At 43.8% G+C, this 27,124-nt stretch overlaps 1 protein-coding gene and 2 long non-coding RNA genes across 22 annotated transcripts in view; 1 reads left to right on the forward strand and 2 right to left on the reverse strand.

Moving 5' to 3' along the window:
• The window catches only part of RAPGEF1 (Rap guanine nucleotide exchange factor 1), a 118,159-nt gene that overhangs the window by 65,862 nt on the left and 25,173 nt on the right, over positions 1-27,124 (reverse strand). The gene's annotated exons all lie outside the window — the stretch shown is intronic.
• LOC310836359 lies at positions 1,768-11,786 on the forward strand. Its single transcript, XR_014560035.1, has 3 exons — positions 1,768-2,213; positions 3,933-4,178; positions 7,163-11,786. It is a non-coding gene; the product is annotated as an uncharacterized lncRNA (long non-coding RNA).
• LOC310836365 lies at positions 4,198-8,863 on the reverse strand. Its single transcript, XR_014560041.1, has 2 exons — positions 5,917-8,863; positions 4,198-4,772 (listed from the first exon to the last, which is right to left on the reverse strand). It is a non-coding gene; the product is annotated as an uncharacterized lncRNA (long non-coding RNA).

Here is a 27,124-nt window from a genome sequence, read left to right on the forward strand (position 1 = left end):
CAGGTGTCTGAAGGGAGTGGCAGAAAATGGTCGGAAGAAGGAATTTACATTAGTATTTATTTATTAGTTACTGTGTATTAATAGTTTTATTGTGTATTTTTGCAACATAAATGCACTCCCCTTGAGGCCGATGGGAAATTTCCCAATCTGATGAGAAATTTTAGTCCTACTGTAGCCTTTCCAGCCTTGTGTTCTACAGATAGTGGACTACACCTTCCACCATCCCCAAACAATGGCCATGCTGGCTGGGGCTTATTCAAATTTGAGTCCAACAATGTCTGGAGGGCACCGGGTCAAGGCAGGCTGCCCTACAAACCCCCTTTTTTACATCCTTTGATTGTGTGTAAATGCAGCCTTGGCTCATTTCCTTTCTAAAGACAAGGGAAGAAGCTTCAACATACAGGAAACTGGCCCACCCTTAACCTCTGTTGCTTGGGTGGAGTCCCAAGACTCTGTAGGGAATGAGCAGATTAGGAAAGCAGCCAGGATTCAGTGGAAGGCGGCGGAGGTGGTGGGCAGGCATGGGCTGAATCCAGACTGTCCAGCCAGATTGATGGGAGAAACTTGTTCCTGATCTGCAGGTCACCCTCCCAAGCAGCTTGGCCCTCAGGAAGCAGAGGCAGCCAGCGGCCACTTTTGACTTCACTGACATTTCAATGGCTGGGCTGAACCAGGCAGCTCATAACGGAGGGCAAAGCAGCATCTGAAGGCTGGAGAAGGGAGGGCCCTCTCTCCTTCCTCTGCTGGCCAGGGGAATGCTCCATGACTCACAGATGTCATTGCCTTCCATGTCTGGAAGGGGCTGGTGGAGAAAGCAAAATAAAATGAAATAATTTTTTTGGAGGGGGATAGTTTCATTTGGAATCCTAGCCACCTACCCTAAGCAACAGCAGTCAAGGTGTTCCTAGCTGCAGGGCTATCAAAGGGGGAGTTCTTCTGTCACTCAAAGGGTTGGTCCATCTACCACCGTATTGTCAACACTGACTGGCAGCAGCTCTCGTGGGTTTCAGGCAGGGGTCTCTCCCAGCTCTACCTAGAGATGCTGGAGTTTTATAAAACCTACTGACCTATGGTCAGGGATGATGGGAGGTATAGTCCAGCAATCTTAGGATGGCCACAGGTGAACCATCCTTGGCCTTACACTAGACTTCTTTAAACATATGTAAATGCACGCCTCTTATTCAATCCATCAATCTCTTTGTTATGGTCCATCTAGCTCTGAATTATCAACACTGGCAGGCAGCAGCTCTCCAGCCTTTCAAGTGGTGAGAATTCTCAGCCCTACCTGGGGATGCTGGCAGGGATTAAACCTGGGACCTTCGGCATGCAAAACAAATCCTCTACCAGTGGAACTTCCTCAAAAGGATGAATTAATTGGTGGCAGGCCAACAGCACAGCAGTCCTGAGCACAGGACCAGAAGGGTATCAAGTGCGAATGTAATCTGCATAGCCCCCCTACAACTCCTGATAGAAAAAGTCAGAGCTGACAGAAGACTAGCTGCACCAGCAAGAAAGGAGCACAGGAAGCTGCCTTATAACAGATCATGTGACTTAAGTCTGTCCAGGTTCAATTTACAAATCAGTATTTTGGCTTGCCTGGAGGCCCCCCTCCGCCAGCATGCAGAAACCCATCTCTTGCTTTCGGGCAAGCCCAGCAGATGTTGCAGGAGGGGCGCAAAAGACCACCAAGGCTGCTACTGGATTATACCAAAATCCTAGTGTGAAAAGGCTATAATAACAAATAGCTCAGGCACTTAAGGTCTGAAGCACCTTCAGTGGCTGGATTTCCAGGATGGAAAGCCACATCCTCCCGAAAAGAACAAAAGGCTCTGACCCTTCCCATCCCCCACAAGGCACCAGCCTCAAGCTGGAGGAACAGTGAAAGGGTGTGAAACATTGATATTGTGCCCATTTTCTTGTTTGACCTGCCTGTCACTTCCCTTGGGGAAGGTTCAGTGTCCCGTCCCGTCCCCCTTCTTGGGGGAAAGGAAAGCGAACTTCGCAATTTAGGCTTGGATTTCAAGGCATGCGACTTGTCTGGCTGGAATACAGGTTTCTAAAAAGAACCCCATGTTGCCAGGGGCTGTTTACCCATTGCTAAGGCAACAGGGGTGATGTCATTGTCTCTCACCATTAAGGCACACAATTATGGCAAGGGCTGTGGAGGACACCAATGCTAACAACAAGCTATCCTAGGGTTCAAGAGCTCAGATGTAAGGCACTCCACAGAGAGTTTTATAAATAAAATAACATAAAATAAAATAAAATAAAGAAAGCACCTTCTAATACTAAGTGCTGACATAAATGGAGTCGGAATAAAAGCACTGAGAACAAGAGAGCTGGTATGCCATGCTCAGGGAAATGTTGAGATTTGAAGCAGTACAGAACATATATAAATGAATGCCTAAAGGGGGGCTTATTATTTATTCTTATTCTTATTTTATTTATTATTTGTTGAATTTATATGCCACCCTATACCCAGAGGTCTCAGGATGGTTCACAGAACAAAATCAAACCACAAATCAAAATAAAATCAACAGTCCAATACTCCCCCCAACCCCCCCCCCCATTTTAAAAGGGCATAGGTTCCAATGAGAATTGAGCAGGCTCAGTAGCCACAGAATGGAATGGACTGGAAATGCAAAATTAGGATGGGAATGGGCTGGAATAGCCAAAATTATGAGTTCACTGATCCCTTGATAAAGTTTCTTTTGTCCCCAACTGAAATTATTAGAAGCATAAATTGAATAAAGTAAAAAAATAATAATCAATATATCACCTACACTTGTTTATTACCAACCACGATTACAGTGGTACCTCGGGTTAAGAACTTAATTCGTTCTGGAGGTCCATTCTTAACCTGAAACTGCTCTTAACCTGAGGTACCACTTTAGCTAATGGGGCCTCCCGCTGCTGCCGTGCCGCCGCGGCGCAATTTCTGTTCTCATCCTGAAGCAAAGTTCTTAACCCAAGGTACTATTTCTGGGTTAGCGGAGTCTGTAACCTGAAGCATCTGTAACCTGAAGCGTCTGTAACCCGAGGTACCACTGTACTAGGATTTGTAATCTGTAAGAAGAAAATAAATAAGCAAAACAAGTGGGGGGGAATGATACCCTACTTTTAATATTCTCTGATGAGACGGGTGCACCTGGGTGGGCTTTAGCCTCTAGCAAGTTGGGAATTCTGGGCTATAGGCTTGAAATTGTTTAAAAAGTGAAACTGAACCTATCTACAATTCTTATTTGAAGTAAGAGGAAGAACAAGAAAGTGGTGAAGATGGAGAAATGCTATTGGGTGACAAAGAGAAGGCAGAACTGTTCAACATCTACTTTGCCTCTTGTCTTCATCCAATAGGAACACAATGCCCAACCTGGTGATAACATAATAAATGATGTGAGGCAGGAGCTGCGGCCCAAGAGAGGAAAAGAGGTGGTATGGGAACACTGAGTTGCTCTAAATGAATTCAAATCTCCAGGCCTAGTGAGCTGCACGCAAGGGTACTAAAGGAGCCTGCGGATGTAATCTTAGAACCTCTGTCTATAATCTTTGAAAATTCTTGGAGAACAGGTGAAGTCCCTGCAGACTGAAGGTGGGCAAATGTTGCCCCCATCTTCAAAAAAGGGGGGCATCAAATTATCTATGATTCTATGAGCTATGAAGAAAGAAATATGGCCTGAGAATACTGTTATATTGTGGAATCATCTGATTAAATACAGATGTTCCGTAATGGCAAGGCAGATGCCTTCTGTACATGCTCATGCTCTTGATTCCTCATAGTTCCTAATTAAATTTCCCGCATCTAATTAGATTGCCTGCATTATAACTCAGAAACTTATTTTCCACTGCTGGGAAGAGAAGAAACAGGATGGTGCACCTGCACCAAAAAATCATCATAGTAATGAAACATTTCTCTCCCATATCGGCCTCTACAGCCACAGCAGGCACTGCGACCTACCTATAGTATGACTTCACCCGCAAAAGTGTACTCCTCCATTGTCTACCAAGCAAGATGGATGCCAAGCAACTAGTTTGCTTTAGTTAGTACTTGTTTGGATGCCAAGCAACTAGTCTTGAAACTTGTCAGAACCCTGTCTTGAAAATGATGGTTCCGCTGTATAAAGGAATGCCAAATCATATACAAATTGCCTGGAAGTTTTAGTCCTTTTCAAAATCTCAAAGTATGTATTATTTCTTTCATTTATAGCTATATTTCAGAGTGAGTGGTAGCAAGTATCCAGTGTAAGATTTTGGGCTGTTTTCCACTGAGTTGCAATTACTATTCATGCTGACAAGATCATATATAAGATCAAGATTAATGTTAACCTGGTAGCATTAATTTTGGATTTTTTTATTTATTTACTTTTTATTTGGAGTCTATTTAGTAATATCTATTATTTCTGTCACAATTAAATTCCAAAAATCTTGCACCAACTGATATTCCCACCACAAATGATAATATGTACCAAGTTTATTGCAACCCCTCCAACAATTAAATGATATAGTAGAAAACATTTTTGACATTTTGCAAAGGAGTGCAATACCATCTGTGTAGTAATTTTAAGGAATTCACCCCTAGCTATTCTGGAAACAGATTTTAAGGGTCACAATTCCCAAATTTTATTCCAATCCTTGGGAAGAATTTGTGTGCCAACAGCTGGTTCGCATATCTTTTTGTTGTTGTTGTTAAATTTTTTATTCAGTTTCAATAACAATCTTCCAATTAATGACAAATTAAATCAAATCAGTCCAAATTACAATAATAACAATACCACCTATTATATATTCCAATTATATATATATATATATTTTTCCCCAGAGTGGAAATCCCATTTAATTCTTTTTTTTTTTATAAAATTTTTATTACATTTTCAATTTACAGAAAAGGAAAAAAGAACAAACCAGAAAAAAGAAAAAAGAAAAATAATCCAACTTTCAAAATGCATTTTTACGTTACTAACTGGACTTCCCCACATCTCCCTCACCCTGCGTTCTTTACAATAAACATATCAGCAAATTATTACCTTGTTTCGTATCTTGTTTATATCTTTCAAAATATTTTACTTCTAAATTTAAAGTACCTTTTGTCAAATATTTATACCTTAAAATAATACATAAAATAACTTTAAATTTCAACTTTTTCTTACTTATAACTTAACTTTCTATTTTCCCAATCTAGTTGCAGGAGCTAAAATTTCCAAATCATGCAGATTCTTAGCATTCATACAACTTATAATGTTTTTGTAAATAGTCCTTAAATTTCTTCCAGTCCTCTTCCATTGTCTCTTCTCCCAAATCTCGGATTCTGCCAGTCATTTCAGCCAGTTCCATATAGTCCATCAACTGCGTCTGCCACTCTTCCAGCGTGGGAAGATCTTGTATCTTCCAATATTTTGCAATAAGTATTCTTGCTGCTGTAGTTGCATACATAAAAAGTGTTCTATCCTTCTTTAACACCTTTTGGTCCACAATGCCCAGGAGGAAGGCCTCTGGTTTCTTAGGAAAGGTGTACCTAAACACCTTTTTTAACTCATTGTAGATCATTTCCCAGAAGGCCTTCACTTTTGGACAAGTCCACCAAAGGTGAAAGAATGTCCCTTCAGCCTCCTTACATTTCCAACATTTATTATCAGACCGATGATATATTTTTGCAAGTTTGACTGGGGTCATGTACCACCTGTATATCATTTTCATAATATTCTCCTTCAGGGCATTACATGCCATGAATTTCATTCAAGTGGTCCATAACCTTTCCCAGTCTTGGAACATAATGTTGTACCCAATATCCTGAGCCCATTTTATCATGGCTGATTTGACTATCTCATCCTGAGTGTTCCATTTAAGCAGCAAGTTATACATTCTCGAGAGTACCTTGGTCTTAGGTTCTAACAGTTCTGTCTCTAATTTCAATTTTTCCACCTGGAATATATTCCAATTATAAAATTCTTATTGGGGGGTGGGACTTCACATGTTCCAGATGTCTAGAGATAATCGTGCTCATTCATGTTTCTGCATTTTTGGCTACTTTTCAAATTCCAAACTAATATTTTTCAAATTATCCATCCTTATTCTCAGTCTGATCAGTCGTTGTTTCTGTGGCTCACATCTTCTGTAGCAAAATTTTTATATTGTTAACCCACAGGAGGCATTCCCCCCCCCCATCTTATTCTCTGTCCAATTATGTTGGTGTTCAGTTCTCTTATCTCTCCTTTGTTCGTTAAGTTCTCATTAAAGGCACCGGGCTTCATTCCAAAAATAGAGTTTATAAATGGCAAGTCAACAAGTTCTCTCTGATGTCTCTTAATGAGCTGGTGTCCGTATATGTCTGTATATAATGCTGTATTGTGGGGCATGCTTCCCGGCTGTATATTATGTGAGAATTATTTAAATTCCTCCAAGAACAAAAGGACAGCTCCTCCAGGCCCTAGAAGAGCTGGCAGGGATCCAGCGCTCTCCATCCTTCTGTCCACAATTTCTGTCCACAATAATGTATAAAAATAATCTATACAAGCAGATGTATTTTAGAACAAAGTACAGTGGACGCTCGGGTTGCGAACGTGATCCATGTGGGAAGCGCATGGGTCTGCGCATGTTGCAATTTGGTTTTCTGCGCATGCGCAACCGCCAAACCCAGAAGTAACCCATTCCGGTACTTCTGGGTTTCAGCGCGTCCATAACCTGAAAAAACGCAACCTGAAGTGTCTGTAACCCGAGGTATGATTGTACACCCCAAGTCCAATGGAGCTCTTTTCCATTAGAATTCCTCTTTTCTTTTCTTTTTTGTAACTGCGCGATAATACTTGCCATTTTGTTTCCATCTTCAGTCCGAGCTGCCATATCTGATCTTATTTTGCCAGCTCTAATTCTCATTAGAGTTCTCTGTTGAAGGCTGTGCATTATACATTCAATTAAAATTTTCGCCTCTTGCATTTCGTTTAAGTAATTAAATTATTTCTGGCTGAACTTCGCCAAATCGTGATGTAATATAGCAAGTACGGAAAGATAGTGGTTGCTCACCTTAATCCACGTTTCAAGATGAGAGTCTGTTTAAAGTCCAAAATTCAGCATTCAACGACTATATAATTTGTCAAGTTTTTTCCTCCTCCATCTGGAACATGCCTGTTTTTTTATTTATTTATCCAAATCTCATTATTTTACAAAACAGGTGTCTCCTGCGTGTAGGAGTGGCCAAGGAGAGTGCCATCCGTGCCGTGCTCTTAGACCCAGCATCCCTGCCACTTGCATCTTGATGTGAGCCGACAGGTCACGGATGATCTGCGGGTCTGTGAGACAGTCCTCCCCCACCCTGGGGAGTCTGCCAGGATTAATTACCCCCATATCAACCCTGAATTACTGACACGGCTGGGGTCTGTTCGTGTGGGAGGCAGCCATTCCCCACAGCAGGAAACTGGAAGTGGTTTGCATATATTTTAAAGGGGTTCCACATATCCATAAGTTACATTAAGCAGTATAGAATACAATTTAGAAACTACCCCAGGCCCTTTTTGACCCCCCTTTCAACTCTTATGTCCTTATTCATCCCCTGCACAATCACTATGGGAAATTGGCTAGCTGGCTTCCTGAACAAGAACAATCCAGCTAGAAAGTGAAGCTGACACTGCAACATTTTGCTGCAGATATTACTAGTCCATTCCTTATCTAAAACGGGAACTGGAAGTAAACATTCTAGTTCATATTAAAAACATGTGGATTGATCTGTGTCACCAAATGCTCTGCATTTCCTGTTTTGGAAAATCTCTTCAGGACTTGAACAGGAAGCATTCTGTAGTTGTTTTCATACTCTCAAGCAGGGCAGGGATAAACCATCATCACTGACTATCGCTCATGCTGTTTGGGATGATGGGAGTCGAGTCCAACAACATCTGGAGTGCACCAGGTTGGTGAAGGCTAATGCTCTAAACCAGTGGCTCCCAATCAGGCTGTCTGTGTAACCCACCTAGGGGATCCGTAGCACTAACCCAACAACTGTCCAGGACATCCTGTTTTTGAGAGCCATGCTCTTCTCACATGAATATGGCACCCAAAACCACATGAGATCACAGCCAGATGCACATCTTACCCAAGATTGTGGTGAGCCAAAACACATGTTTGTCAGCGCTGTGCTCTTTCATGGGTCATGTGACTCACATGGATGCATGGTCCTGAAAACATGTGTCCCAGTTTTGTGCTGGGACATATTGGAGGTTATGGTGGCACCATTCACATAACAAAAACTACCATAGAGATGTCAACACTTTCAAAAGTAGGGAGTCAATGGTTTGGCTTTTGAAAAACAGGGAGTCCGTAATACTTACCTAATTGGGGACCACTGCTCTAAATCATAGCTCTAAACCAATACAACACACATTTTGCAGCCGACAAATCCCCTGTATCAGGATGAAGGACTACCTAGTCTAGCATCCTGGTTTTTTTACAGCAACTGACCAGATGCTTTCTAGAATCCCACAAGCAAGGACTGAAAATAGCAGCTTTCTCCCACCCCTTCCAAATACTGCCTGCATCTTCAGTAGGTGGCATACAAGGTACACTGCTTCTTAACTTGGAGGCTCTATTCAGACACCACAGCTAAGAACTACTGACAGACTCTTCCTCCTCCAGGACTTTGCCTCATTCCTCTTTAGATATTTGCCATGGAAAACATTGACAACACAGCCATTTTTAGTCAAAATGTCTAACACCAACCCATCAATGCTATGTGAAATGCAAGACTCACTGTAAAGCTAAGTAAATGCTGGTTTGGGCAACCTAAAGTTATACTTGGGACACAAGGTGGGTACATTACCCCTCCTTATGTCCCAAGGGGGCAAGGGACAAGACCGAAGCAATCAGAGATTGAGAAACTCCCAAAACAAAACAAAAAACCCAGGTTTGGTCCTCTTTGGTGACACCAGAGCCATCTGAACTTCCAGATCCAATCCTATAGACTTGCCTCTCAAAAACCTTTATCTTCCCAGCCCTCACTCCCAGACTGCAACTGTTATAAACTAGTGTTGAGAGGGCCAGGGAGATAGGCTTTTCCACAAAGGCCCTTTCATATCTAGGTGTCTAAGAATCACCCATCTCTCCATCTTGCCTGTTGAGCTTCCAGAACAAGCCAGCTCCAAGTGGGGCTCCAAGTCAAAGACAGGGGGAAACTCCAGCTTTCCAGATGTTGTTGGACTCCAGCTCCCATCATCCCCAGTCACCATGGCCAATAGTGAGGGATGATGGGAACTGTAGTCCAACAACATCTGTAGCCCAACAGCCCCATGCCTGCTCTTTAAGGTGGGAAATAAAGCTGCTGTTAACTGGATTTCCACAGCATTTTTTTTTTTAAATGTGTGTAGCAAGAGAAGCAAGGATGGGTCAAGTGGCCTCAGGGACACTTGCATTCCAAGATAGGGCAAAGTTAAGGAGTGATTGCAGAAAGACGACAGGGGACCATCAAATGACCACAGACAATAAAATTGTGCAATGATTGACTAGAATTTGGGGGTCATCCAACAACTGATTGGCAGTAGATTTGGTAGGGCCAAAGATAACAGGGGAAAGGTTGATAGGACTGGACATCTTTAGCTCGGAAGAAAAGAATTGAGTGGGGAAGGCAAGATAATTGTATTCAAATCTCTGTAAGGTTGTCACATAGAAGACAGCAAAAGTGTGTTGTCTGCTGTGGTGAAGAGCCCACACTAGATATAGTGAGCTTCAGATTCAGGAGGGGAGATTTTCAGTTGAACATTACGTGGCATTTCCTGAAGGTCACAGCTATTCAATAATGGAGCTAGATATGGGTGGGGGTGCATCCTCTGGCTGGAGGTCCTCCAGCAGAAGCTGGAGAATTGCCTGTTTGCTGGGCGGGGGTCCTAGCTGTGGATTTCCAGCGTCAAATAGGAGATTGCCCTAGATGGCGCACTAGGATCACTCTCCAGCTCAATGATTCTATGACTTGTTGACAAAACACATAGCTTAATTGATAGAATCTGGTGTCCCCACTGTTGGGGACAAGCAGCAGAAAGAAAGGGCTATTGCCTTTGCACCCTATTTGTAGGCTCCCCAGGAGGTACCAGGCTAGCTACTAAGGAAAGCAGAATGGACCTTTGAGGTGTTACATAGCAAAGCTCTTCCAACATTAATGCATATATAATTGGATTTGATAGCTGTGCACAGAATGTAGGAAGCTGCCTTAAGTGGAGTCGGACCAATGGTCCATCTAGCTTAGTGTTACCTATGCTGACTGGCCGTGGCTCTCCAGGGTCTCAGACAGGGAATCTTTCCCAGCCTTGCCTGGAGATGCCAGGGATTGACTCTGGGACCTTCTGCATGCAAAGCAGATGCTCTCTCACTGAGCTACAGTCCTTCACTATAATGAACCAGACCATTGGTCCACCTAGGTCAGTACTGTCCATGCTGCCTGGCAGCAGCTCTCCAACATTGCAGAACAGGGTCTTCTGCAGCCCCACCTGGAGATGCCAGGGATGAAACACAGATCCTTCCGCATGCCAGTCTGATGCTCTGCCATCAAACTACAGTCCTTGTACACAACTGTGCAACACAAAATTAAGTGAAGGGAAACAGGGTTCTCAAATAAGAGATTTTGGCAGGTTGACACAAGTACCTTACTCTCTCTGTACCACTGGGGTAGCCTGGCTTGGCGTGTGCTTTGCTACCATGACCAACTCAAAGGTGGCACTGCAGCTTGGCAGAGACGGGGGCACAAGGCAGCCAACAGCACTTGCCTGTGAGTGCTCCAATTGGAGAACAGGACGCAAGGGAGAAATGTGCTAAGAGGAAGGCACGCTTGGCAAATACACACCGTGATCAACTCCTGCCCAGAAACCTATGTCCCCACTGTGGAAGGACATGTGGATCCAGAATTAGCCTCCAGAGTCACTTATGGGTTCATTGTTAAAACCGTGTTTATGGAAGACAATCTTACTCAGCTACGGGTGATAGCCAAAGAATAAGAAGAAGACCTGATCGTACAAAATTCTGACCTCGGTCTGGCTCAATCTGAAGACAGCTGTGAGTGGCTGCTGGTATCCTTCCTGACTGGTTCACCAGAACCAGTCATAAATCACTCAGACTCAGCCAGGAGATCCAGTGTTAGACAATTCCCAGGCACCTGGCTACTCAGGCACCTAACAGTGCTCAGGATTTGATGCATTTCTGAAGCCTGGCAGTAGAAACATATGGAAGTTTCTTTAGTGTGTGTCATGTGTGCAGCATTCCTGCAAACTGAGTCCAGCCAAAGCCCACATAATGGCAGCAGGAATAGGGAGACACTTGTAAGTGAACTAAAAACAGGCCTTGCATCAACTGAAAGCCTTTTGGGCCAGAGGCCACAACTTCCTACACCTCCCTAAATAAATTTTAGAGGGTGGGAGAAGAACAGACTTTCCTGAAAGAGGACCTCCTTCTTTCTATCACTAACCAAACCAGCTTTACCCTCAGGCTCAAGAGAAGTTGAGGAACTAAAGCTGTGGTGATGTACAACCCTCCTTTTTTTTTGCTGTTCTGAGCAGTTCGGCTATTGCAAGAGGGTGGTAGTGGTGTGTGTGAGAGTGTGTAAAGGGAAAGGTTGGAGGCTCATTTCTCCACTGGGAAAAACCTTCAGAAGGCAAAACTCCCTGACAACCCCACCTAGCGAGCTGCCTTATAGTGAGTCAGACCTCACTAGGTCAGGTTCATCTAACTCAGTACTGTCTACACTGACCGGTAGTGGCTCTCCAGGGTTTGGGGCAGGGACTTTCCCAGCCCTACCTGAAAATTACAGGGATTCAACCTAGGCTTGGGTCTTCTGCATGAAAGCAATGCTCCAACACTGAGCTCTAATGAAGAAAGGAAAGGCTGAATGTTAAGTAAACCAATTATTACAATCAAGCACAACACAAATATTGTGAAATAAAACAAATACATAACTAGCCACGATCCTGTGATCTCAAAGTTTCACGTTAAAGTATTCTTGCTGCATTTCTGCAAGATGTACTGTTCAGCAGCGGGGGTGGGGTGCAGGGGTAATTCTGTCCTTACTCTGTATCAGTGTGACTGGAGCACTTAATCACTCCTGACATAGAAAGAGTAGAATAACCTAAGCCTTGAGGAGGCTGTCTGATGTAACTCTGTACTGTGCCAAATGCACCTCCTTCCAGTTAGTGACTTGTGCAGAAGTCAGGGGTTGTTGTGTTTCTGTTTGTAAAGATGCAAGATTGAAGCAGTGCTCCAATTCTCCCTCTCTCTCTGGATCGTGGCCCCAATCCTGTGATCCTGACCATCAAATCAGTAGCTCAGAACTAATTTTAGCTAGTGCTAAACTAAGAGATGCATTCTTTGGGAACTGAACTGTCTAGTTAAAGGCAGAAAAAGGAAATGGTGCCCCAAAATGAAGGGAAAGACAGCCAACAGGGCTTCTGGGAAGTGGTAATAATAACCCCACAGCCCAGCATCACAGCACATGAAATGTCAGAGGCCAAGGGAGGTCAGGCTTGGACACCTTTATATCCAGAGAGTGTTCTCATTGACATAAGGTTCAGCCTAGCAATCCATCACAGTTTAGATGCAGTGAACTCACCTTTTAAAAGCACTAAAAATGCAACAAACAAACCCCAAACAGCTAGTTTACATCTTTATTTCTACAGTTTTCAAGCAAGTGTGATGTTCAGGGTTCAAGGTCTGAAACACAAGTGCAGAAAAATGTTCCTTCTATGCTGTTCTAGACATTCCCTACAGCTCTAGGCTTTGTTTTTATTTACAAGTAACCAACATAAATAAAACTCTTCACAACTAGCTGACGTGGAGTTCCATTTGTACAGAATAGCTTTCCTTTAGTGAGTGAAGGACAAAGATATATTGTGGGAGGAAGGGGCCAGTCAGCCAATTGGTTACAAAAGCAGAGGAAAAGGACCGAGAACCTCTAGCCCACTGCCTCACAAACTGTGCTACATGGACCACCAATAGTCTGTGGCAGTGCCTTTTTTCTGGGGGGACGCAGGGAGATGCATAACCTAAACATTTTGTGTTTAGGTTATGTTCGGCCTTATTGAAGGACAGTATTTCAATATGAGTAGGAAAATGATAGAACTCCTAAACATGTTGTTGTTTTTAAAGCACTGGTCATCAGTGCCAGGCCGCAAGGCCAACGGCCAGATGGGTCAAGGGCGTTGTAGTCCAGCAGCATCTGGAGAAACACAGATTCCCCATCCCTACCACAGGACGTCAAGAAGTCCAGCAAAAAATAAATAAAAAGGAGGTATCTATCACCAAAGCAGCAGCAATAAAGTTATAATGGTTTTTTTAAAACAACCATATTTTTTAAAATAAATGCTTCACCAGCTTACATACTGGAATACCTTTTTTCTTTTTAAAAGACACTGAGCCCACCCAACAGTTGCCCACAGAACCAGATCATCAACAGTTGCCTTAAATAGAACACAGGCACCCATCCCCATGAAGAGTTTAGTGTCACCCACAGGCCAAAAGTTCTTTCTTGCCTCCCCTCCAAGCCTGGAGCTCAACTGTTTGGTTGCATTATCTGATCGCTGCTTCTTAGGTTGTCCAAGTGTTAAATCATCAAACTGAGGGCACTTGAGTAGAGGCTTCCAAGGACTGCCCACCCCATCCCCTAGAAAGCAATTTTCATTAGGAACCCAATTACCCACAAGGCGCAATAAAAAACATTTAAGGTCCCTGATCTCATAACTCTTCGGAAAAGTAGTCAATGCTCACAGGCTTCCAATGGAGGGGTGGGGGTGGGGTGAGAGAAGGAACCACTTGAGCAATTGCTAGAAAAGGAGGAAAGCTGTAAAATTATTTGCTGCTAAATGCCTTCCACCAGCACCCACCCTCCCAACAGAAGAATTCTATCTGGGAGAGTATATTGTTGCTGGTACAGTGGTAACTCGGGTTAAGTACTTAATTCGTTCCGGAGGTCCGTTCTTAACCTGAAACTGTTCTTAACCTGAAGCACCACTTTAGCTAATGGGGCCTCCTGCTGCCACCGGAGCCCGATTTCTGTTCTTATCCTGAAGCAAAGTTCTTAACCTGAAGCACTATTTCTAGGTAAGCAGAGTGTGTAACCTGAAGTGTATGTAACCTGAAGTGTATGTAACCCAAGGTACCACTGTATTCGTTTGTAGCCAGTGTTAGCTCTAATTCAGACCCCTGTACATTTAAAGCTAATTTAAAGCACTTGACTACCCCTAAATAATCCTAGGAGCTGTCACTTATTAAGGGGTGGTGTGCATAGTAGCTCTCAAGAGGGGTCAAATACAGTTCCCAGGATCCTTTGGGGGAAGTCACATACTTCAAATATATGATGTGTTCTCAGTCTTAGAAGCAAGAAACCGCAAGTGGGATGGGTTGACAGTCTTTAGAGAAGGACATGAGAAGAGCCTGTTGGATCAGGCAATTTGCCCATCTGTTCTCACAATGGCCAGTCAGATGCCTGAATGTGAAGCCCACAAGCAGGACCCAAGCACAAGCGTCCTCTCCCAGGCTGCTGGTATTCCAACAGCTGGTATTTAGAAGCATTACTGCCTCTGACTGCAGAGGCAGAATTTGCCACTGCAGCTAGTAGCCACTGATAGACCCCATCAGGTTCATTCTTCAGAACTATGGAAATCTGTCCAAAATCTAAGCATAGTTTAAAAGTCCTGCATTCCCTTTGTTTGCAAATGTCTAACCCGGTGCCAAGGAGAAAGGTCTCCTCCCCCATCTCTCTTTGATAAGGTCCTTTTAAATCAGATCAAAATGTGTAGCCTAAGGGAGATGGTGCCTTGTCACTCCAGCCAGCTCTCTTTCTGCCTCCCTAATTAACAGGGAGTGGACAACAGCAGTCTGCAGCCTGGAGGCTTGGAAGCTCTCAGCACAACAAGAGGCCAAGCCTGCTATGCGCTATGCGCAGGACCAACCATGAATTGGCAGAGCTGCTGATGCATGTAACAGTTTTGGCTGCAGCAATGGAGTTGACACCCAAGAGGAAACTGGGCGGCTGAAATCATGGAACCAGTATACACCCCAATGACCAAACCTGGAAGCCTTGAGGCAAGAGGAAGATGTGACAGCAGATGTGGCTGGCTAACTACTGAAGGGTGACTAAAGTGTTGGGGAAGATTAAGGCTGGTCTTACCATACAACATACAAGAAACAGAATAATGATAGGCACAGAGAATAAGATCCCGCTAGACCAACCTGGTAGCCTCCAGATGTTTTCATCTACAACTTCCCTAAGACCCAGCCAGCACAGCTGAGGGTCAAGGAATGATGGGAGTTGCAGTCCGACAACATTAAGAGAAAACTAGGTTAGGGGACACTAGAGATGTGGGAGGAGGTCATAGTTTGGTGATAAGAGCACCTGCTTTGCATGCATAAGGTCCCAGGTTAAATCCCCAATGGCATCTCCAGGCAGGAATGGGAATGTGCCCTGCCTGAAACCCTGGAGTACTGCTGCCACTCAGTGTAGACAATGCTAAGCTAGGTGGGGATCAAGGATCTGAGTCGCTATAAGGCAGCTTTCTAGAGTGCTGACTGGGTGCTAAGATTTGAAGTTAGGCAGGCCTGGACTCGCCTGACTCTGTTCCCTGGTCAACTGCAGAGGATTTGTTACTTAAAGGCAGCCATGCAGGTGAGGATTTACCAGCCTGAATGAGAACTGCAAGAGCAGTCCAGGCATTTCTTACAGCTGTGATTCACCTAGAGCTCCAGGCAGTATCTTAGTATCTTCTCTGGCTGGGCTTGCTCATTCAAAGAAGAAGATAACCATCCCACTGCGACAGAGTGTTTTAGTGAGAGACAGAGACAGACAAAGAGAAAGGTATATATTCTCAGGCAAAGATTAGTGGAATATTATGCAGCACAACATTCATTTGTCAACTTACAAGAAAATTATGCACTTCATCTCTATTCAAGGCAGGAATTTTCTGCTTAGGTAGCCATCCAAATAGCAATGCTGTCTATCTGGTATGGGCCTTGAAAGCAGAGAATGACAGGAAGCCCATCAAGCGTGTCTGTCTATCTCCTAACAGGAAGGGATCTGTTGATCTTGGAACTGGTGCAGAGCAAGATAACAGGGAGCTGCTTTATACCAAGTCAGTCCATTGGGTCCATCTAGTTCCATAATGTCTACACATTGTGGCTTTACGGGACCGCCTCTCCTGGTATGCCCCCGCAGAGGAACTTAAGATCCATGAATAACCATAGTTTAGAGGTCCCGGATCCTAAGGAAGTCAGACTATCCTCCACCAGGGCCAGGGCCTTTTCAGTGATGGCTCCGACTTGGTGGAATGCTCTGTCCCATGAGACTAGGGCTCTGTCCCATGAGACTAGGATTTAACCTCCTTTCGCCAGGCCTGTAAGACAGAGCTATTTGGCCTGGCCTTTAATTTGAATTCAGCCTGATCTTTTATTTCCCTTCTCTTTCCTTCCCTTCCCCTTTTATGTAGATAACCTGCTCTTGGACCCCACAGCTAATTCTCCCCTGGCTGCCTCACTGGCACAAGTAGGACTAATTCAGCCAGCTAGCCCTGGTGACTATCTAATGTTTATTGGATGGATTTTCCCCAAATTGATTTTTGAACTTTGAATTTTATTGCTATTCATGCTTTTATACTGTACTTTATGCTGCTTCTACGTTGTATTACAATTAAGTGCTTTAAATTTGTTGTTTGCCGCCCTGAGCCTGGAACAGGAAAGGGCGGGGTATAAATAAATAAATAAATAAATAAATAATAATAATAATAATAATAATTATTATTATTATTATTATTATTATTATTACTACTACAATGTCTGGCACCAGCTCTCCAGGGTTTCAGGAAGGGCACATTCCTAGCCCTACCTGGAGATATTGTTGGGAATTGAACCTGGGACGTTCTGCATGAAAGACAAATGATCTACCACCAAGTTGCAGACCTTTCCCCTAGATGGAGTGGGTGATTCACAGAATGAGACCATTGGACCTCCTAGTTCAGTATTGTCTGCACTGACTTTCAGCAGCTCTACAGGGTTTCAAAGAAGAGTCTGTCTTAATCCTACCCAAAAATGTTGGGTACTGAACCTTGAACCTTCTTCCTCCAAAGCTGAAGTTCTTCCCATCACCAGAAACACCAACACCTAGTGTGAGCTGGAAAGCTTTGAATTCAAATCTCAATACAGCTGCTATGGGTGGCTTCAGGCAAGTAATACTTTCTCCCTTTGCTAAAATGATTATTTAAAATCTGTCATACGTTTTACCTATTCAAAATAATTATGCTATTCTTTTTTTAATGCTGCAAGCCACCTTACCTAATAATTTATTTATTTCACAAAAATTATATACCACTTGACTGTAAAAAAAAAACCCAAACCCTTCATCAGTTACAAAAGAACAGCTAAAACATCTATTTAGAACAGTTAAAAAATTATTAAAATCGGTGATAAACTGCTGCGTCTGGGTCTGTCAGGCTAAGGAGCTGCTCAGAAGAGACCAAAACCAAGTTGGAGAGTGCCCCCCCCCCAATTCCATTTACAATTAAAAAAAGGAAAATCAGGTGTAAATTGTTAGAACACAGAGAAGATAGAAGGGATAACTGATCAGGAAAGTGATGGTACAAGATTACTTAGCATTGCTTATTCTAAAGAGATTCTCCTCATTTATTCTCTAATCTACACTATAATCCTGAAAAGAGAGAGAGAGAGAGAGAGAGAGAAGAGAGATGCAGCTGTTGTGTTTTGCTGCCAGCCAGTGAAGGCGGTAACCACTTCCTATTGATGCTGAGGATTTCCCGAGATTTCTCCACACATCCCTCCCGCTTCATGTGGCTTACTCATAAGGAACAGCTGCTCTGGCAAGGGTCAGAATCAACATGCAACTTCCTTGCTTAAATATAAATCAATGTATTAGAACGCAAAGGGGGAAGTCAAAACCTTCCTCCCTTAAAACAATCCAGATCCTAGATCGGGTTTGTGTGTGTGTGTCTTGCAACCCTGGCTTCCTGCCATCAGCGCTCCCTTCGAGGAAACAGTTACACCCTCTATACAACTGGAGAAAAGGAAGAGAGCTGAAAGGGAAAATGTTTTAGACAGGTTTCCCAGGGTAAGAAGACATCCGAAAGTCCCTTGAGTGCGACCGATATTGTTTCCAGCATAAGAATAATATCTCAGAAACACACACACACTCCAGATGGCAAAAAACAAAACCGAAAACAAAACAGTTTCCTTCTCCACTGTTCAAAATTCACACAAGAAAATTCCTCCACTCTCTTAGCAAATTTTACAGAGCAGACAGAGCTCAAGCAGCACAGGACATACTTTGCATACACAGGATCCCAAGTTCCACACCCAGCATCTTCGGGCAGAGCTGAGAAAGAAACATATCCACACACACGAAATCCTGGAGAAATGATGCCAGCCAATGTTGACAATTCTGAGGTACATGGACCTATGGTCTGATGTATTGTAAGGTGGTATAAGCCCTGGCGCAACTCCAGGGGTCCTTGGGGATTTTTTGTTGTTGTATGTGTCCCCCCTGCTACTGTCCAGCTTTCACTGCCCCCCACAGTGCATCACCGCCTTACCTCTGGCACTCAGGCGCTCTAGTGTCAACTGAGCCTGGGTCTGCACCTCTGCCGCAAGGCCTCTAATAGGGCTATGACATCATGTCACTGTGACGTCTTCACAACACAGCGTGGCACGTGCACAAGGGCACTCATGGTGTGGGGCTCAAGTCAGCCCCACTGAAGCCCTGTGTTCCTAACTGGCAACAGATTCAATTTGAAACTGTTATTTACCACAGCTTGAGTAGGCTTGCATTTAGCCACTTGCCTGGTCACCTGTGACACTTTGTGCATTTGCCTTCCATAACGTGGTACCCTCTTTTTTGTTTTTGTTTCCAGGCATGAGTCTACCTTCCTTGTCTGATGGGGTTCAGGAGGAAGGTACTCCTCTTTTACAATGAAAACTTTGGAAGGAGTTTCCCATATAGGGAGGCTCCCTCTTCACCAGCAATAACCTTCACAGTCCTCCTGTGCTTTCTCCCACCTACTACACTGATAACTAGATGGGCAAAGGACTTTGGGGAAACTCTATGAACAACAATAGACAAGCTGGAATGTGTGCAGAGGAGGGCAACAAAGATTATCAAGGGTCTGGAAACCAAGCTTTATGAGGAACGGTTGAGGAAGTTGGGTATGTTTAGCCTGGAAAAGAGGAGACTGAGAGATGTGATCACCATCATCAAATATATCAAGGGCTGTCACATGGAAAATGGAACAAGCTTAATTTCTCCTGCTCTGGAGGGTAGGACTCAAACCAATGGATTCAAGCTATAAGAAAGGAGATTCTGACTAAACATCAGGAAGATGTTCTGACAGTACTAGGTGTTCAACAGTTGAATGGTCTCCCTTGGGGACTCTTCTTCCTTGGAGGTTTTTAAGTAGAGGTTGTATGGTCATCTGCCATGGATGCTTTAGTTGAGATTCCTGAAATGCAGGGGGTTGGAATATGTGACCCTCAGTGTCCTTTCCAACTCTACAATTCTATGATCTTATAACTACAGTTCCCATCAGGTCCAGCCAGCAGAGTCTTCTCCCTGCTTGGAGTTGGACAGGACACACACACCCTGTTACGCTGAGTCCAGTGCAACTGCAAGGATCCTGCCAGTTCCCTCCAGCTTATAATACTAGAAATCAAGATCACCCAATGAAACTGAATAGGGGAAGATTCATGGCTACTGAAATAATACTTTCACACAGCACATAGCTAAACTATGAAACTCACTCCCACAAGATGTTGTGACAGCCAGAAACTTGGATGGCTTTAAAAGTGGATTAGATCATGGAGGAAGAAATCTATCAATGTCTACTAGCCATGATAACTAAGTTCTAAATCGAATACAAGTTGCTGGAAATCACAAGTGGGGAGAAAGCTCTTGAAATCAGGTCCTGCTTATGGGCTTCCCATTGAGGCACCCAATTGGCCACTGTGAGACTAAGATGCTGGGCTAAATGGTCCATTGGCCTGACCCTGACAACTTCTCTTATGCTTTGTTCTTATGGACTTTTGGCCTGATGCAGCAGGACTCTTCTTACGTTCTTAACCTTTCTTGCAGAGAACCCTGTCCAATATCACTTAATGCCTCATTGGGCAACAACTCAAAAGCCTGACAGTGACTCCAAGGGACTCCTGCAAGGCTGCCTGAAACATAGTTTTGGTGACCATTGGTCGTATTTTTAACAGAAAACACATCCATCACCCATGACATGTGCATACAAAAATGTTTGCTAATCAAGCTTTGCCCTTTCAGCTCAGGATGGAAAATCCACAGCCTCTTGCTGAACCACTGACCGCCTCTGGCAACACAAGCTCCCAGAATGTCCACAGATGCAGACGGCTACAAGGATTGAGCAAGGATGGCTTGGCCCAAAACTCAATCCTTTCCGCAGTCTGGGTATCCAAGTCGAGACACAGCACACAAAGGACTCCTTGTAAAACCCAGACCCACTCACAATGCAGCCACAGTCGCCCAGAGTTATCAGGACAAACATTATGACATTAAATGGCATCTGTTGAATCAACTGAAATGACAAGAGAAGCTTTATTATTATTATTATAAAAAGAACAGCCTCACAACTCGCCATGGAGAGAGTGCTCCAAGTGCTGTGACAAGAGAGTCAAGCTGTGGCACAAAAGCATCCTCAACGCCACTCAGAGACGACACTGAAAAGTTGCCTTCACAAACACTACCAGTCCTGAACCAGACAGCCATCAGCAGCCTGGTGTCTCCAGATGTTTGGGACTACAACTCCCATCAGCCTCAGGTGACACAGCCATGCTGAAGAGCACTAGTTTGGCAGACCAACCAGTCCTCATGTCTTGCCCTGCACATCTGTGTGCCCTGCATATCTGTGTGCTGTGATGAGGAAGGGGACATTGATTCCCAAATGATGCACCAAGGGAAGCAAGTGCATCATGAGAAATGCATTCCCATTATACAGGGATTTGGAACTCATGGCCCTGCAGATGTCAATGAACTCCCCTGTAATTTGCCCCAGTCAGTAAGGTTGATGGTAGGGGATGGTGAGAGGTGGAGTCTAACAATAGCTGGAAGGCCACAGTTTCCCCATTCCTGCCTTTTAAAAAAAGTAACAACTCCTGAGCTCAAAGAATGCATTATTCCATGTTCTGACCTCATTCACTCCCCAAACAAACCTTTTGATGCAAGCTTATCAAGGGTGGAACCCTGACTTTCAGGCTCTTTTTCTCCAGGAGATTAGTCTAAGGATGTGGTACAGGAAAAGGAATTGCCCTCAGTGGTATATAAGAAAGCAGAAACACTTAAGTAAAAGAAGCCCATTGCGTGGCGAGTTCCCGCCCCCCACCAGGATAAATAAAGACACGAGACACCATAATTAAGGTTAATTGGGCGAATTAGGCCACAACTTTATTGAATTCAGGAATGAGAGGCATTGGCTTAGGCATTGGTCCTATCGACTATCCGGCTCCAGCCCATTTGCTGGAGACACGGGGAAGGGTTAACACTTTATCGGGGGAGTCTCCTGCCAAGGCACATCGACTAGGAGCTCCCCCGGGTCACCGCTCTGGGGCGTGCCTTTGGCCCACACCTCCATAGGCTTCGGACAGGGCCACGCCCCCCGGAGTCCTTTAACGCAGTGTTTCCCAACCTTGTGCCTCCAGATGTTTTTGGCCTACAACTCCCATCATCCCTAGCTAGCAAGACCAGTGGTCAGGGATGATGGGAGTTGTAGGCCAAAAACATCTGGAGGCACAAGGTTGGGAAACACTGCTTTAACGGACCACCCTTCGCTCACTGGGGGAAGGTGATGGCGTTCCTCCCCCCCCCCCACATCCTCTTAACCCCTTCTTACCAATGCCTACCGCCACACGAGCAATCGCTCGCCGCCAATACTCTCATGCCTGAAACCAATCCCTTATCCCCTTTGCCATATCGATCAGCCAAATATCATATCCAGCATCATATCCAACGTGAGGGCTAGCCGGTGAAAAGAGGGCAAGCCCCCTCTGCGCTGGCCCTAAATAGGGCAGACCAGGCCGGGATTCCCCTGTTCTCGCGGGGGCTGAAACCAGCCCCTGCTCATGTGGGGGTGGGCGTGAAGCCCGCAACCCCACCTCCTGGGCAGGCCGGAAGTGGCTTTATGGCAGTATCAATTTGACCCAAGGATGTTGTGTTTCTAGCTCAGAAGCCCTAGAAAAACCTAAACCCCCATCAGAAACAGATAGGTAGCCATGTTGGTCTGCCATAGTCAAAACAAAAAAAAATCCTTCCAGTAGCACCTTAAAGACCAACTAAGTCAGTTCTTGGTATGAGCTTTCGTGTGCATGCACACTTCTTCAGATACACTGAAACAGAAGTTTCCAGACCCTTCTATATAGTGAGAAGGTGGGGACTTCCGGAGGCGGCGCGAACGGTAATGGCTGCCCTTTCCTAACCGGGAGAGGGAAGCTACGCTGGAAAAGGGTCGTCCGCTACGGCGAAGCGGAGACCCATTCTGGAAAACCGCAGGCAGCGGAAGCCTGCGGTCTCGGGACCCGGCGGGCGCCAGGAGCTACCCCCGAAACGCTGAGGGAACCCCGTAAGGGGCTCCGGATCGCAGAGGGGGTAGCGGCGCTGTGGGTCTATGCGCATTCAGCGGAGCGAAGCCGCGCTGCCGTTGCCGGTGAGCGCCGACCTTTCTTCCTTCAACACAAGATTCTAAAACGCAACAACCCGTGAGTAATTGAGGACTTTATTAAATTTCGGGACTAAAAATATTGAAAATAAGTTGAAAGCGGAGAGACGAGGAAAAGGAAGTCCGTCCTCCGCAGCCATTGACTTTTAAAGCAAAGAGCAGGAGGAGTGGAGGCATAGAGAGAACTTTTGACAGCTCAGATTGAGCACCCGCAGAAATTACTTTTCCCTTTAAAGACTGTAAGCAATTGATTTTTGGACTTTTATTAGGACTTATATACTCTCTTCTTTGTGGATTACAATTCTGTTTAAGAAGCCCAGGTGTCAGAACTGCCGGAGCAGTAGAACTGTCAGACTGCAAATTTGGATACATTCTATTTAAACTTTGAGACAGTCTGAGGGAGTTCAGAATGGTTACGTTCTTGCATTTTGGAACTCCAGTAAGCACAACTTGAAATATTGTGGCAAACCTAAAACCAACTCTGCTAAAACTACTTTTGTGAAGATCCCTAAGCATTGGTTCAGATTTCGTATGTGGAATGGACTCTTCTTCCTAGGACATTTTATGCTCCCCCTAGAGGATTGAGGATTTACAACAAAAACATTGTTTTACTTTCTATTTCCCGGCCCTCTGTTTGATTGCTACCACCTGGGCCGTAGCTTTCCCATGGGAACAACTCAGCTTGACCTTGACTGCTAGATAACTTTGGAATGAGTGGCGCAAAAAGAAAGGGATTAAGAACCAGACAAACAACTCTGACAACCGTAACTGCAGCCTCACAAGCACGCAGATCATCTGTGCCCACTTTGCCCTCGGAGGAAAAAGCTACCTCCCTGTCACAGGCAGGGGAGGAAGAAACTGAGGATTTACAACTAGAAGAGATGGCCTCAGGAGGATCTGGTTCTGTATTAGAGAGAATTCTTGAGAAATTGGAGTCTTTGGACAGGAAAGTTGACCAACAAACTGCGAAAATTGACCTTAATACAGAAACTTTAAACAAATTATCTGGGCAAGTTGCACAGAATGCACAAGCAATCGGACAACTGAAGGAGGCTGCAGGTGAAAATCAGAAACTGGCCGAAGAGACCAGCCAAAGAGTGGGAGAGTTGGAAAAAGAAGTAAGGCCGCTCAGTAAGCAGGTTGGGGAACACCAGATCTACCTCTCCATGTTGGAACTTCGGAACAGGGAGATTAATTTAAGGATAAGATCGATACCAGAAGTGGAAGAAGGTAATCTAGCTGAGTTTCTGACCAAAGAATTCTCCAAGTTCTGGGGTCTAGAGGAGGAAGACTTTAAAATTGTGTCAGCCTTCAGACTTGGAAGACTCACAAAGAGAGAAAAGCCCAGAGACTGTTTGATTACGTTGAGATCAAAGGAGGAAAGGGACAAGATTTTGGGCCTGCACTACGGAAGCTCCCTGAACATTTCGGACAAAAGAATTGAGATTTTTAAGGACATCCCTAAACAGCTGTTGGATCTTAGATCTGAATATTTGGACTTAGTAAAACTGCTGAGAAGCAACTCAATCATCTTTAGGTGGGACTTTCCCCAAGGATTATCTTTTACCTTTAGAGGGAAGAAGATTAAAATTAGAACTTTGGAAGATAGGGATAAGTTTTTGACTGCCTACGGAGAGGACCTTCATAAAGGACTTGAACTACCCTCAGGGCCTGAACCACCACAGGTGCCTGTACCTCAGAACCCTGAAGACTCACAGAACAAAATACCATCCCAAGGAAACTAAACAGATCTATCCAGGATGTCTCTGCAACTTTTAAGTTGGAATATAAATGGCTGCAACAGTCCGGAAAAAAGGAAGAAAATCTTTCACATATTAAAAAAGGAGCAACTAGACATTACTTGTTTACAAGAAACACATGTGACTAGGCTCCACAGAAAAATATTGGTAAATAAAAGGTTAGGCCAAGAATTTATATCTTCGGACTCAGTTAAGAAGAGAGGAGTGGTGATATATGCAAAGGAGAGCCTCTCACCAAAATTTCTATTTAAAGATGAACATGGAAGAATTTTGGCAATTGAAATACAGCACCAAGGAGAGAAAATTTTGATATTAGGAATTTACGCTCCAAATGAAGGGAAATCAGAATTTTACAAGAAGTTGCATGAGATTATGCTGGATTATCTGGACTATGATAACATCATCATGATGGGAGATATGAATGGGATCGTTTCAACGAACATGGATAGGTCACAAAGCCAAAAGGTTACTAAAGAAGGCAGACTACCAAAGACCTTTTTTGAAATGACAGACAACATGGACTGGATTGATATATGGAGGACAAAGAACCCCTTAGGGAAAGAAGGAACATTTTTCTCTGAAGCCCAACTGACTTGGACAAGAATTGACCAAATATGGATTTCTAGAGGTCTGGCTCCTAAGGTGAAGAAAGTGGAAATCTGCCCAAAGACCTGCTCCGATCATAACGCGTTGAAAATGGACATGACATTATTACCAACCGGCTCCTTTAGATGGAAGATGAATGACAACTTGTTTAGAGATCAGGAGATTATCAAGAAGGCCAAAAAAACAATAAAGGACTATTTTGAGATAAATTTGAACACTGCTGTGGAAAAAAGAACAATCTGGGACGCAAGCAAAGCTGTGATGAGAGGGTTCTTGATACAACAGAACGCCATAAAGAAAAGACTACAAAATGAGAAAAAGGACAAGATTTTGGGGAAAATTAAAGAGTTAGAGAAGAAACTAAGAGTAAACCCGAAGTCACAGCCGATTTTGAGAGAAATTAAACTTCATCAGGCACAATATTCTAAACTGATAAACCAGGAAATAGAATGGAAGATTAAATCAATGAAACAAAAAACATTTGAATCGGCTAATAAATGTGGGAAACTGCTGGCTTGGCAGTTGAAGAAGAGACAAAAGCTGAACATAGTAACAAATTTGGAAATAGAAGGAAGGAATATTCAGAACCCGGTGGAAATTAGAAAATGTTTCCAGAAATATTTTAAGAAATTATACACTCAAGGGCCACAAAAGGAGGAAGAGATTGCAAAATTTTTGGAGAAAAATGGACTTAAAAAACTATCACAAGAAAATAGATCACTCCTGAATAGTAAAATAACACGATTAGAGATAGAACAGGCCATTCAGAATATGAAGTTGGGCAAGTCTCCAGGGCCAGATGGCTTGACCTCCAAGTACTATAAGACATTAAGTGACTATTTGATTCAACCACTGATGGAGGTCAGCAATGAAATTATGGAGGGAAAGAAGGCGCCTGAATCGTGGAAGGAAGCTTTCATCACATTGATACCAAAATCAGAAACTGAAAAGACACAACTTAAGAACTACCGTCCCATTTCCCTTTTAAATGTGGATTACAAAATATTTGCTGATGTTTTGGCAGGAAGATTCAAAAGAGTTTTAAATGAGATAATTCATAAAGACCAGGCAGGCTTTCTCCCAGGAAGATATTTATTTGCTAATACAAGGAACATTATTGACATTTTGGAACTTTTGCAAACAAATATTAACACTAAAGCAGTTCTAATTTTTATAGACGCGGAGAAGGCCTTCGATAACATTTCTTGGAAATTTATGAAGGGGAATTTAAAAGAAATGGGAGTGGGGCGGGGTTTTGAAAATGGGATTGACGCGATCTATTCAGAACAAAAGGCAAAACTGATAGTCAACAATGTGGTTACAGAAGAGTTTAAGATTGAAAAAGGGACACGACAAGGCTGCCCGATTTCCCCCTTGCTGTTTATTTCTGTCCTGGAGGTGCTCTTGAACTTGATTAGAGGGGACCGGTTGGTGCAAGGGATTCAGATCGGAGCGAAACAATATAAACTTAAAGCTTTTGCAGATGACCTTGTTTTGACATTGCAAGAGCCAGAATCTAGTACAAAAAGAGTGTTACAATTGATTCAGGACTTTGGTCGGGTAGCGGGCTTTAAACTAAACAAACAGAAAACTAAGGTGTTGGGAAAAAACTTGACAGATGCAGAGTCAGAACGGTTTCAGAGAGAAACAGAACTAACTGTGGTTAAAAAAGTAAAGTACCTAGGGGTAAACATAACAGCAAAAAATCTGAGTCTATTTAAGGATAATTATGAAAAATGTTGGTCTGAAATTAAGAGAGACTTGGACAGTTGGTCAAAATTGAAGCTTTCTTTGTTAGGCCGAATTGCTGCTATTAAGATGAATGTATTGCCTAAGATGTTGTTTTTGTTTCAAACATTGCAAATTGTGGATAAGACGGAGTGCTTCAGGAAGTGGCAGAGAGATATTTCTAAATTTGTCTGGCAGGGCAAAAAGCCCAGAATTAAGTTTAAGATATTAACTGATGCGAAAGAAAGAGGGGGCTTTGCCCTGCCAGACTTAAGGTTGTACTACGAAGCCGCAGCTTTCTGCTGGCTAAAAGACTGGCTACTTCTAGAGGACACTGATGTGTTAGATTTAGAA

Source organism: Podarcis gaigeae (assembly GCF_964106915.1).
Source record: "Podarcis gaigeae genome assembly, chromosome: Z".
NCBI lineage: Eukaryota > Metazoa > Chordata > Lepidosauria > Squamata > Lacertidae > Podarcis > Podarcis gaigeae.